The sequence below is a fragment of the Protopterus annectens genome, chromosome 8.part0 (assembly GCF_019279795.1).
Source record: "Protopterus annectens isolate FY-2018-M chromosome 8.part0, PAN1.0, whole genome shotgun sequence".
Lineage (NCBI taxonomy): Eukaryota > Metazoa > Chordata > Ceratodontiformes > Protopteridae > Protopterus > Protopterus annectens.
This window is the reverse complement of record NC_056741.1, coordinates 995,498,012-995,511,948: the sequence shown is the minus strand read 5'-3', so window position 1 is coordinate 995,511,948 and position 13,937 is coordinate 995,498,012.

Below are 13,937 nucleotides of genomic sequence, written 5' to 3'. Positions count from 1 at the left end.
TCCCATTTCACAGCTTGGTACCTGTCAGTTAAGTAGCTTTGGAACCAGGTAAGAGTGGAATTAGATAGATGATATTGGTTTAGTTTGTTTAGCAGGATTTGGTGTGAGACTGTGTCAAATACTTTGGACATATCCAAAAAAAGAGTTGACACTTGCAGGCCTTCATTTTTGAGATGGTTTACTGTGTCTGTGAAGCAGAGGAGAGCTGTAGTGGTACTATGGGCAGGTCTGAAACCATGCTGTGTAGGTGACAGGATGTTGCAGTCTAGGAGATAGTTTAGCATCTGGGTATGGATGCATTTTTCTAGGATTTTGGCCAGGGGGGAGAGTAAAGCAATGGGTCTGTAGTTATTAAGTTCAGTGGAGGTCCCGCCTTTATGTATGGGTGTAACATAGGATATTTACCAGAGTTTGGGCACATAGTTTTCAACAATTGATCTGTTTATGAGAGTGGAGATTGGGATAGCAATAGCATCTGCTGTGAGTTTCAGGAAATAGCTGGGGAGTAGGTCGCCTGCTGTTGATGAGGTTTTTAGTTTGGAGAGCATGCTTTTGATTGAAGTGGTGGAAACTGTTTTGTGGGTGAAGCTTGTATTAGTGTTATTTGTGTTGGGGGGATAGTGAGGAAGGAACTGTCCTGTGATACTAAGGATAGAATTGAGTTCACAAAGTGGGAGTTGAATTGTGTTTCGATGGGAACTTTAGTGTCAGGGGTGGTTGGTTTGGGGGTAGCCTTTTGGGTGGATTTTAGTAGCTGGTTTACATTTTGCCAAAATTTTTGCGAATTGTGTTGGTATTTAGTTTGTAATGTTGTGTAGTAGGATTTTTTGTCCAGCCTAATGCATTTTTTTGCACGGTTGCGCAGTTCTTGGTACTTAGTTAGGCTTTGTGTTTCTTTGTTTTTTTGATAGTAATGCCAGGCAGTGTCTCTGGACTTGACCATTTGTTTGGTTTCTTTACTGAGCCAGGGGTTTGTAGAGGTTCTAACCTTGATTTTGCGCAATGGAGCGACAGTGTTTAGGTGTTGTAGAAATGTTTTGTTGAAATATGCTACAGCCTGGTCAAGTGGGAGGGTTTTTAGGGGGGTCCAGTCACAGTTACACAGTAAAGTGTTGAGGACCTCAGGAGAGAATTTTTTTGTGTTTCTAGTGGATATATAGTTAGTGGTTTTGCATATGCTTGTTCTACTACGTATAAAGTATATTATGTTGTGGTCACTTAAGGTGTCTGGGAGACTGCCTGTGTGAGGGTACAATGTGGGGTTGCTAGTTAGGACCCAGTCAACGATGGATTCCCTTTTAGATTTTTTATCACACCTAGTTGGAATTTGGACTAGCTGCTGGTAGCCATGGAGATTTATTAGATTACTTGGTGGTTCTGATATACAGGTGAACCAATCTAGGTTGAAGTCCCCCAGAATAAGGGTTTCTTGTGAGTATGTGGAAGAACACCAGGATAAGAAGTCTTCAAGGCTAGCAGGTGTATTACCAGGTGGAATATAGATCACAATTGTGGTGATGACCTTTTTAGGGTGACGTTGAAGTTGTGAGATACGTATGTCCCAATTATTGGGGGAGGGGTAGGAGTTTGGTAATTGATGGACAGTTAAGTTGGACTTGTAGAGTAAGGCAGTTCCACCCCCTTTACGAAGTGGTCTGTCTTGTCTAATGATATTGTAGCCGGTAGGGAGAACTTCTGAGTTAGCTATGTTTTTATTTAGCCAGGTTTCTGTTAAAGCAACTATGTCTGGGGAGTAGTGTGCTATTGTGGCCTGGAGTTCAGGTATTTTATTTTTGATACTTCTAATATTAATATTTAGCATTAAAAGATGGTTGGTTGTGCTGCTGTTGTAAACCAGGGATGAAGAAAGTGGGGGTGTTATGTTCTGACATTTGTGTTTGAGCAGTTTGTGTTGGACAGGATGGATTTGGGCCTGGGTTGGGGTGGATATCCCCACTTATGGTGAGCCTGGAGTTAAAATGGTTATACAGATGTTGGAGTTTGGTGAGGAGTGTGAGAAAGTATTGTGTTTTTTGGAGTAGGAATGAGAGCATATGTGTTTAGTTCTGAACTGGTCCGTTATGTAGTTCTTGAATAAGTGTGGGCAGATATTATTATAATGTGTAGTGTCTGTGTATGAGAGTGCATAATGCAGTGTTGTGCTACTAAGTTTAGGGATATTGCTAGAGTGATAACTTGTAGTGTTGTAAAGAATTATGAGAAGACAGACTAGATTTAGTTGTGTGATAGTCATGGTTATAAAGTTTATGTTGTTTCTAGGTGGGGGGGTCTGAATAGGAATTATAGGGTTGCACTATATGTGGATGGGGAAGTAGTGTGGGTGATGCAAAAAATGCCTAGTGGGAATGAGAGTGATTGGGAGTATTTTGTGTGGAGCAAGTTGGTGTGGTTTAATGTGATATAACTTGAGGAGCTGTGATTGGTGGAGGTGATGTGAGGGTGAGCTGTGGGTGTGGCTATGATTACTATAAATGTAGAGGTAGTGGGGGCGGGAGGGAATAGGGAGCAGGGCAGGGGAGCGGAGAGATCCTGAGCGTTAGCGAGCAGGCGGGCAGAGCCAGAGCCAACCAAGGCAAGAGAAAAAGTAAGTATTACTTTACAAATCTGAACACTTTTAAAACAAATTCCTGAGGTCTAATGGCTTACCGGCTAGCAGAATGTAATTGCTGAAAGCACTTGTGTCCTGGTGGGAGACTAGAAATTTAAAGATGGCTCCATGCTGAGCAGGATTCTAATATAGACTTTGTATTGGGGGAGGGAGATAGCACAAGGGGTGTAAACCAGGTGGAATGCAAAGAAACCAGAGAGACAATCAGTGGAAATCAGTGAAGGCCTCAGAAAGGGTAAGTAATAATTCAAACTACCTGAAAAGTGAAGGAGAGAAGAGACATCAAAGCAGTATGGAGGGGGTAAGCAGTGGTTTAAAACTATGTATATGGCTGGGAGGTGCTAGCAAAATTATTCAGGTATTGGTGAATACAAATTTTGTGGCACAAGATACTAAATGAAGAAAAATGGTTTGGCAATATTTCAAGCTGAATATAACAGTGACATTCATCTTGGAGCTATACAGGGGCAGAGCCATTGATTTGATATGTGAAGTTTTAATTGTATTTTAAATTAGTTTCCATTCAGAATGTATTTCTGTGGTAGTGGGGTGTGGTTCCATTGTTTAGCTGCACTATTTGACTATAGAGAATCACCTGTAGTATTAGATGATTTGGTTATAGTGGTTAGTGATTTTTCTCTAGAGCGTACAATTCTATTGGAGAATAGTATTGTATTAAGTTGTTAAGGGCTGGATAATTTTCTAGCTTATAGAGAAGCTTGTTATTGCAATTAACTGAGAGAGAGCGTTAGGTGATATAGTTCTAACCAGTTTAATTTTCTGAGGGGTAGGCACTTTTTGTACTGTTGTATCTTGACATATCCTTCAGTTGTTCTTCTCTGTTTACCTGTATTTCATTCATTTTTGAAAAATGTGTATAAATACTTCTTCATTTATACTTAACTTTTTTTGTAGAGCTTTTCTCCTCGGGTCTCCACTGAAAATGGGCATGCACTCAGTTGGACCAACTCGGTTTACAAATGTGAAATAAATAAATAAATAATGTTTTCTATTGTTATACATTACTGCAAATGTAACTATTTTGTTATAACATTTCTCAGATTTGGACAGTTGTGGGAAATGAAGGTTAGTGAAGATTGAAGACGCACAGAGAAGAGATGGTAGTAAAGCAGAGGCTATATGCCTTCTAACTATGTCAGTGAGGTATACTTTTGCTCTATATAATCTGCATAGTTTTTGATGAGGTTTTTTTTAACCACATATGATACATGGTGGTTAAATTTCAGCTGGTCATGTATGATTACAAACAAGACTCCGATGTCACCACAGGTTAAAATTTATTAGGAAGCTTTCAGGTCAAGCTTACGTTTTTTCTGAAATTCCAGCCTGCTATCTAGAACTTGCACTCTGCTGATAAAAGCTTGATACTGTTCATTTAAAAAATCAGTATCAAGCAATTTCATCACATCTCTCTCCATCTTTTCTATTTGTTCCATTAAAGTATTTTCAACTCCTTCAAAGTAGTTGTTCATCAGCTTCATATAATTCATGCTTAGTTCTAGATTTAGCTGTTGCCACTGCACCAAAAGCTCCTGATAAGTATTGCCATACCAGGGCATCTTGAGAATACGTAACCCCCGTGGCACAATACCTAAATCTAGATAGGCAACAAAACTAAGCCTCTGCCATTGCAGATGCTTATAACTTTGAACCTTCTTTTCTAAAGCAAACATTAACTTGTTAAATTCATTCAAGTCTCTGCTGGTATCATTACTCTTCACTGATTCAACAAGTAAATGCTGAATTACATGAAGCTTTTAAATGAACAGTATCAAGCTTTTATCAGCAGAGTGCAAGTTCTAGACAGCAAGCTGGAATTTCAGAAAAAACGTAAGCTCGACCTGAAAGCTTCCTAATAAATTTTAACCTGTGGTGACATCGGAGTTTTGTTTGGATTCTGTTTCTACAAGATTTCGTGTTTTTCTGCTGTGGAACTTTGAGTTTTGGGTGCCACTGTAGTGTTGCAAGAGGACTATAAGCCAGCTGCCTAAGAAAGAACTTTCTTCAACTTTTTTGCTGATAAGTATGAGTTTAACAATTAAGAGACTGCTAACTAAGTCTTCCAATCCGTTGATGCAAGTAAATGCTGTTGAACCAGTGAAGAGTAATGATACCAGCAGAGACTTGAATGAATTTAACAAGTTAATGTTTGCTTTAGAAAAGAAGGTTCAAAGTTATAAGCATCTGCAATGGCAGAGGCTTAGTTTTGTTGCCTATCTAGGTTTAGGTATTGTGCCACGGGGGTTACGTATTCTCAAGATGCCCTGGTATGGCAATACTTATCAGGAGCTTTTGGTGCAGTGGCAACAGCTAAATCTAGAACTAAGCATGAATTATATGAAGCTGATGAACAACTACTTTGAAGGAGTTGAAAATACTTTAATGGAACAAATAGAAAGGATGGAGAGAGATGTGATGAAATTGCTTGATACTGATTTTTTAAATGAACAGTATCAAGCTTTTATCAGCAGAGTGCAAGTTCTAGATAGCAAGCTGGAATTTCAGAAAAAACGTAAGCTTGACCTGAAAGCTTCCTAATAAATTTTAACCTGTGGTGACATCGGAGTTTTGTTTGGATTCTGTTTCTACAAGATTTCATGTATGATTACACCCAGTAATTTTGAGTAGTTTACTTGCTCTATCATGGCACTGTTGGCAGAGATGTTAATGAATAATGCTGTTTTTGGTACATATGTGTTTTGGGGTAAAGAACAGTAATTTAGTTTGGGCTGGGTTTCAATAGTAGTTGTGAATTATTTAGCCATATTTCAGTTAATAAGAAGGATTGTTGTATAAGGTCTTGGAATTAAGAGAGAGAGAGATTTGTCAGATCAAATTAGAGTCACATCATGGATGCATTGAACGAAGGTAGCATTTTTTGTAGTAGTATAGAGGTCATTGATTAATATGTTGAAAAGTATGAGGCCTAGCATAGATCGTTGTGGGACACCAATAGTTACAGTCAAGAAGATGGAGAAATCATTTTTCCATTTCACTGCTTGTGCTCTGTTTAAAAGGAAGGTATAGAACCATCAAAGTGAAGAGTTGGTGTGCCTAGCAAGGATGAGAGTTTATGTAAGACTTTCTGGTGGGAGGCAGTATCAGAAGCTTTTGATAAGTCTAAGAAGATGGTGGAGACAAGTCTGCTGGCATTTCTATGGGTGTTGATACTATTAATAAAATTCAGTAAAGTAGTATTTGTGCTGTGATGAGGATAGAAGCCATGTTCTGTTAGTGACAGAAGCTGATTATCCATTAACTAATTGAGAAGTTGTATATGACTACATTTTTCTAATACTTTTGATATCAGCGAGAAGATGGCAATTGACCAAGAGTTGAAAGATATGTATTGATTCTAGCCTTGTGCAGTAAAATAATGAATGATTTTTTTTTACATACTAAGGGGACTTTATTTTCAGATATGGATTAATTTATCAAAATATCAGCTGGATATGCAATAGCATCTACTGTTATTTTAAGATACTCACCAGCTAGATTATCAGAGCCAATTGTAGGCTTTAATTTTTTGAGGTATTTTTTGATGACATATGTGGGAATTGGGTGGAAGGAAAAAGGTTGAAAGGGATTATTTGATAGAGTAGAGACATCGAGGTTGATTAGTCACCTGTTTGGTTAATGACTATACAGACTGTATAAAGTGGTTATTGAATTGCTTGGGTAAGATATAATTTTGTTTCCATGTGTTTAATGTTGGACATGTAGCCTGCTCTGTATTTAACAGTTTATTAATGGATTTTCAGAACAGTTTTGGATTAGTAGTGTTTATGTTTTGACTGGCTGAGTAGTAGGCTCTTTTAGCTTTGGTGATCAGCTGTTTTGGTGGTTTCTTATATGCTAGTAAAGTGTGAGATGTTTTATTTTTTTTGTCCAGACCTTCCATACTTTGTTTCTATGTTTCACCAGGTGTTTGATTAGTAAGGCTAGCCATGGGACAGGCTTGTCTTTGACTCTTTTTATTCTGAGGTGGATAGAGTGTTTAGGACACCTAGGAAATTGTATTGAATCCAGGGACAACATCATCTTTTGGGAGAGTTTTTAAATAACTCCTTGTTAAGGAGACGTAATGTATTAATAGAAGTATCTTCATAAAAACTAGTAAGTTTTCTTACTAGATGGTAATGATGTGTTTTGGGGCTGTTGCTTTGGTACCTTATGATGTAGACTGGTAAGTAGTCACTTAAGTTGTCTGACAGAGTTCCATGGGATGACATTTTATCTGGAAAGGATGTTAGCATGCAGTCAAGGGTTGATTGTCTGGCTGTGGCTTTGTTATAACTAGTTGGTGTGGTTATAAGTTGGGTGAACTTGTACAAAGTATATTATTGGTGGGATTTTCAGACTGTATGGTTAGCCAATCTCTATTAACATTAACTAATATTATGGTTTCATGTGGAGTTTTTGAGGAGGCCCAGCAGCGAATATCTTCCAGCTTTTTAACAGTGTTAGTTGGAAGTATGTATTTACCCATAATTATGATTGTCTTATAATTGCTTAGTTTTAATATGGTTAGAAATATTGCTGAGTTCGAGAAAGTTGGCAGGAGATATCTGGTGTATTTTTGTAGAAAATAGCGATACCACCAACTTTTTTTTGGTCTCTGTCTAATCTGATAAAGTTATAGCCTGGAGGGGCGATTTCTTTCTTTTTTCCCTAGCATAGCCAGGTTTCCATGGCAACTAAAATGTCTGGAGAGGTACTGCTATTCATGCATGTACTTCATGGAGTTTGTTATAAATACTTTGAGAGTTGGTATGGTATATATATGAAGACTAGGGTGGGACTGTGGGTGAGGTGGTAGCAATATAGGAGTTTTGGGGATATTCTGTCTAGTTGGTGCCTGAATATGCTGAGTTGGGCCTTGTTTTTTTTTTTTTTTTGGATATCACTGCTATGTCTTATGTATTGTATGCATTATGTATTTTGGATATCACTGCTATGTGGAGTTATGATTGTAGAGGTTGAGGCACTTTTGTTTGATTTTATGCTTTTTTTTTACCAAATTTGTGAGTAAGTGGCTGTTGCTTTGGGTAATTGTATTTGAACAGTAGGATATATCAGTGCTGATAGAGATATGATGTGATTGGGAGATGAGGTTCAGAAGAATTTTGCTTGGAGGACAAAATATTAGAGTTTATGTATTCGTTCCATCTAGCTGTGACTAATTTTAATATATTTGATACTGCTATGCAATGTTTTGGTGTTCCATAAATCAACTTGCAAGGGTTCTTTTGCTCTATTAAACCATCTTATATCTTTGTGTTTAACTTGTTTCCCCTATGACAGCTGCAAGGAGCATTTGTAGTGCTTTCTTTTGTGCACTCATGGACTTGTGTTCTAATATTGGGATATTAAAGAGGACTTGTGTTCTAATATTGGGATATTAAAGAGGATACTTTTCTCACATCTTTCATTTGTGATTTTAGCACTATGTCATTGCACTTTGTTTGCATGTCAGCCAACTTACTTCTCATTTCCCACCCATACAGCGAGAATGCCTTTACTTTGCCAAATGTTGAGAATTGAACTCCACGATCCACTTAGGCCTCCTATCCATACTTCGGTTACCTCTATTATATCTAAATCTACAACTATGTTATCTAAAGGAAGATTAATAATGTTTTCAATAAAAGTTTTGTGTCTTTCCTTTTTGCCACATTCTACATCATAATCAGTTTTAATAAAGTCTGCCTGTAAACAGTCTATGTTCACTTGACCACCTGTCTTGGTTTGACCTTTAGTTTCTACTAACATACACATCTTTGTGAAAGCAGCACTCATTTTTCTTTATGGTCTATTCTAGCAATAATCCTTGACTGGGTGTGGGTAATGCAGCACTTAGCCACGGTTTGTATTGCTTAATGCCCAGGTAATTAAACAATGCCAAACTTGTGTAAATCCTGGGTTACCCATATGCAGGAGTAGAGTATTGCTATTATACAATGACATTATTTAGGGAAATAGTCTTATTTTCTTAATAATGTCATTGTATAAGCAGAAGTTGGTACTCATCAGACATATTTTGGTAGTTTGGAGCATATAAGATGTGTACTGTGCATGCCATAGGAATTCTGTACAGTACTTCACAGATATCTGAATTTCCCCGACAACATCCATATTCATTTTTTAGTAGAGGATTGAGGCTGAAGTCACAAAATAATAACAGAGAACTAGAGTTGTAGGACATTTCCAAGTGTACAGTGGAGCTGCTTGTAGGGCCACTCTGGGCTTTCTTCGCCACAAAGAAGTTCATTGGTAGGAAACTTTTTTTTTACATAGTTTCAGTTCTCCACTTAACGGCATGGAAAAAGCATGCCCAGTGAAATTAATTGTTTCTATTTGCATTGGGCACCCTAATGGGTCTGTCCAATCAGCATGCACATGTTTGAATACTTTATTAGTTATAAAAATTATGGAGCAAATGGCAAAAGTAAGGAGAGTTCTGCATGTATGTGTATTTTCTGAATAGTAGGAAATGTGCAATAATGTCTGTGAAACTGGATAATTTATGAAAAAATAAGTTTGGCATGAGACATAAGAAAGAAATGATGGTCTGCAAAAGTATGCCCATGTGCATAGAAAGTATAGCAGTGCAAAGTATAGTGTCAATGAGCATGGAAGCTGTCCCTGTGATTTTATACACATACCAAACACTACATGGAGCATACTGTATAGTTACATATCAACAGCACATGTGCCACATGTTTACTGTCCCCCTGATATTGCCAGTGAAAATGTTATACTGCCATGAAATCCTCACATACATCCATATATGCTCATTCAAACTACCAAGTGGTAATACTGATGTGATGTAGTGGTATGTCTGTGACTCAGTACTGTCACACTACAGCTGTACCTATGCTACAATTGTACATCAGGCTGTACATCTCCAAATAAAAAGCTTGGTATGAATCACATGCGTCACAGTGGAAATGATGACACAGTCATACAACAGTGCCTATTTCATGTCATTACATCAGTTGTAAATCATATGCCTATATGTTTAATGGTAGAAATGTGTGGGAGAGGGCTCTGACACCATATGTGGACACATGACAACTGAGGTGCATGCAGCTCATGCAGAACAGTTGACATAAATGCTGGCAGCCACACAATACTGCTGTGGAACATCTGCATAATCCTTGTAAATAGCAACACGATAGTGCATGCAATGAATTCCACACAGTTGAAAGTGAATCCCAACATATCATATGTTTGTCTATCTAGCATGTGGATCAACCCAGGCATATGTGCCTATGTAATCAGCATGACATAATACTGCTGTATGTCAGATAACATTTCTAGATGCTAGGCATGCACATGCACACCTGTGCCATACTGCATCTTTCACTGTGATGGTTGCATGACAACTGAGCAGAATGTTGACATACTGCAGTACAATAATACATGCCTAGTAAGCCAACAATATACATAGTGTCATCCAATGTCAGCAGTCCTCAGAAGACATATTATTATTACAGCTGTTATGGATGGAACATATAACCAAATGTCAGCAGTGGCCATCAAATAGTAGCTCAATTGACAGACTGGAGTACAGTGTTGTAGGGATACACTACATCCATACCTCAACATAGTACATGTGGATGACAACACCATTGAGAGGTGTAATGCTTAGAGGGTCACAGGACATTACTAGGCTACTGGCCAGGAGCACATAGAATCCTAGATATTATTATACCAGTTAGTTAAGCAGAAATCACTATAGCTATATGATGGAAGCTAGTAGATGTATGTATGTATGTATATGTGTATTTTGTTTGTGTTTGATTTAATACAGACTACCTCTGTCCATACATGACATATGCTCAACCCCTAGACAGAATTAGCAATCACACATCCGGTTGTTTGGAGATGGCTTGCAGAGGTTCATGGAGATGATGAAATCTTTGGTGTTCTGCAATGGATGTTATAATGACAATGGGAAAAGGGGATGTTAAAGTCAAGGAGCTATGTAAAAGGTTCTCCTGAGTGAGAGTGAAATGAAAAGAGATTCAAAATATTATACAATGACCATAACATTCCACCAATGACACACAGGTTACCTGAGGTCAGATTTGAACATTACACCTGTGTAGGTATAGAAGCTGCATTCCATACAATGTAAGACTAATACCACCACATATGTCTGACTTTAACACTGTCAGAGTGCACGTTATAGGGTAGAACATCATCAGTGTATGCTGAGAAGATGTTTGGGTAGGAGTGTCTGACATAGCTGTGGACTCAAAGCTTGGTGTAAAATTATCTCCAGACTGATAGCTAAATGAATACACACTCAGGTTGACTGCTGTGAAAATATAAATCTGCTTTTCAAGTTAAGCAAGCTGCAAAACATGGCGCTTAATGCTAGCACCACTGCACAAGTCTGTATTTTTTAACATCAGAGTGCACTTTGTAGATCAGTGATTACCAGCCTTTTTTAACTTACGTACCCCTTGGCATTCCATTTCACTAAAATTGTACCCCTCATACTTTTGTAATTAATATAGTTGCTTTTATGTCAATATCGGTCAATATGATCAGTCTCTGCAGAAGTGAAAGTCATCTGAATTATTCCACCTTAAAGAGATCTGTAACTAATGAAAAGGTTGCTGCTAACAAACAACTTTATATTTCAGTTCTTCATCTGCAAATTCAGTGCCTGCTGAACTTGAAGAATAAAGTGTCTAAGTTACATGTCATTATAATGATGATAAATTTGACATATAAAACACAAAGTCTGACATCATGTTGCTGGTTATTGCAAAACTTCTGTACTGAAGCAAGGCAAGAGCCTTGGTTCAACTGATTTGATATTGAAACAAAGAAAAACACAGAAAGCCAATAAATATGAGTCAAGGATGTGTGGGGTATAAAGCAAAAGGTGAAGGGTGAGGGGAGAGAACAGCAGGGTGGGGAAGAGTAGGACATAAGAATTATGAAGGACTTAATTAACAAAAACGGGATGGGAAGACTGAGGGGATATGAAGTAACTGAAAAGAGGAAAAATGGCCAGCGTGACAAATACGTCAATATAACAAATAGAGAAGGGCATGGAAGAGCTAATATTAGAAAGTGGTGAGTTAAACAAAAAATGAGATACTCTGACTTGAACATTAGAGAAAAGGTTGTAACTATTAAGCCACTTGAAGTAACCCCACATAGTTAGAATACCACTTGCTAGCTCTGAGAAATCTAGCCAGGTTGAATTCCTGTGCATAGCACTCAACCTCTTACCTCATGAATCATGAATACTGCTATGAGTCTTGTTTGCAAAGAGAGGACTTGTGACATGATTGTGTGAGCGCAGTTTGTATAAGTGCATGTAAATGCATCCTTACAAGCTAGGTAAATGAAACTATCATTAATGCATATTGCAGAAGTAAGACACACATGTACCGGTCAGGATGTTGTATAGATCGAGCACACACACACACACACACACACACACACACACACACACACACACACACACACACACACACACACACACACACACACACACAGACACACACACACACACACACACACACACACACACACACACACACACACACACACACACACACACACACACTTTGGAAATAGCAGTAGAGCAGTGATGGAGTTGTGTCTTCACATTCAGATGAAGGTATGTCCACATTAATACAGGTTACTGACAATATCAATGGGATATGAGCATGGATGTCCAATATCCAGTACCAGTATGAGCACATGACAAATGTATCGATGCAGTTACCCTTTACAGTGCTGGAGTCTGTTTGACAATGGTCCAAGTCCTTGTATATCTTTTTTAAGTGCACTACTGCAAGGCACACATGAATATCAGAAAGCATGTATTCAGTGAAGCACGCATGTCACTGCCTTTCTCTTGTGTTTATGAATGCATTATCATATATTGGAGGATTACAGCCCAGTAACCAGAGTTAGACATGCTGAGGACCTCTTCACAAAGCACATCACCAAGAAGCTGGTGTGTGCAGATGATGGCAAAGTATTAGTGCATGTGTAAATCGAATTGCAGGAATTCAACCCAGACTTGTGAAATAGCAGTGTCCACTGGTGTTCATTGCCAAACTGTGTGCAAATGGGGACATACAGTAACTAATGTGATTGTGGTTAACTGCAAAATCCATCTGTTTGTTGTTAATGTTTCATGCGTCAGGCTTGTACATTATGTTATCAGAGAAATTGCTGGCAGATACTGTGATGTGCATGCTGCAGTCCATGTTTGAAATGTTGGGGCCACATTTTATTACATACATAACTTTTGGCCTTGCCTTCACTATTTGCATAACATTATCACTAAGCAAACACGGTTCTCTGCCAGAGGAAAAAAGTGTTGCATTTGTTTTCCCTTCCTTCATGCAAACAGGCTCGGTGGCGATTTGTGGCCGTCACCACTCTGGACAGTACTGAGTGTGAAATGTACATGCTGTTGAGCTTTTCCTGTGGCAAACGTAAGAGCAGTGAGCTCCTTATTAGCGCACAGATGAGCCAGGGTTCACATTCCAATCATTCTTTTTTTTGTATACAAACGGTTTCAGGATGCCATTACCTAAGTAAATTTGATCAGGACTGCAAATGTGTCAGTCATTGACTAAACTAAAGTGTGTATGTCTTCCTCAAGCCGTATCAGTAATGCCTACCTCAATGCACTTGTACAACCAGTAGCTGTTTCGCAGGCTTCCCTGCAAATCACAAGTTAATCACATGTACAACTTTCTACAAATGTCAAGGGGAGGTGCATCTTTTCAAATGATTATTATGACTGAGGAGATAAGTTACCTATTTGTGTTGAGCCAGATAACATGTGTGCAGTATGCTTCTTCACAGCAAGGTTAGTTTCCATATCATGTCAGATGAACGTTTCATCCATCATCACCAGAACATGACACAAAGGGAATCCTACAGCAGATTTTGAAACCTTGCTCACTACAGGAGACTTGATCACCTATTGAATCAAGATAACATGTTTGTATTATCCATTAGCAGAGTCATGCCAGTATGCAGACTCCCTGAGATGACCTGTTCATCCATCATCCTAATCGATATACACCCGTAAAGAAAGGTGGGAGTGAAGGACTGTATACAAGGAGGAATGGGTGTACATCTAACACTGTTTGTTGCAATGTAACATTCATGGACATGTTTTTGGTCTGTTCTAATTATTAAGCTGCCATGCTCTGCATCATGATGTGACTGATATAGGGATAAAGAAGGGTTAGTATAGGGACAATGGACTTATGACAGCAGAACAAGGCTTCAT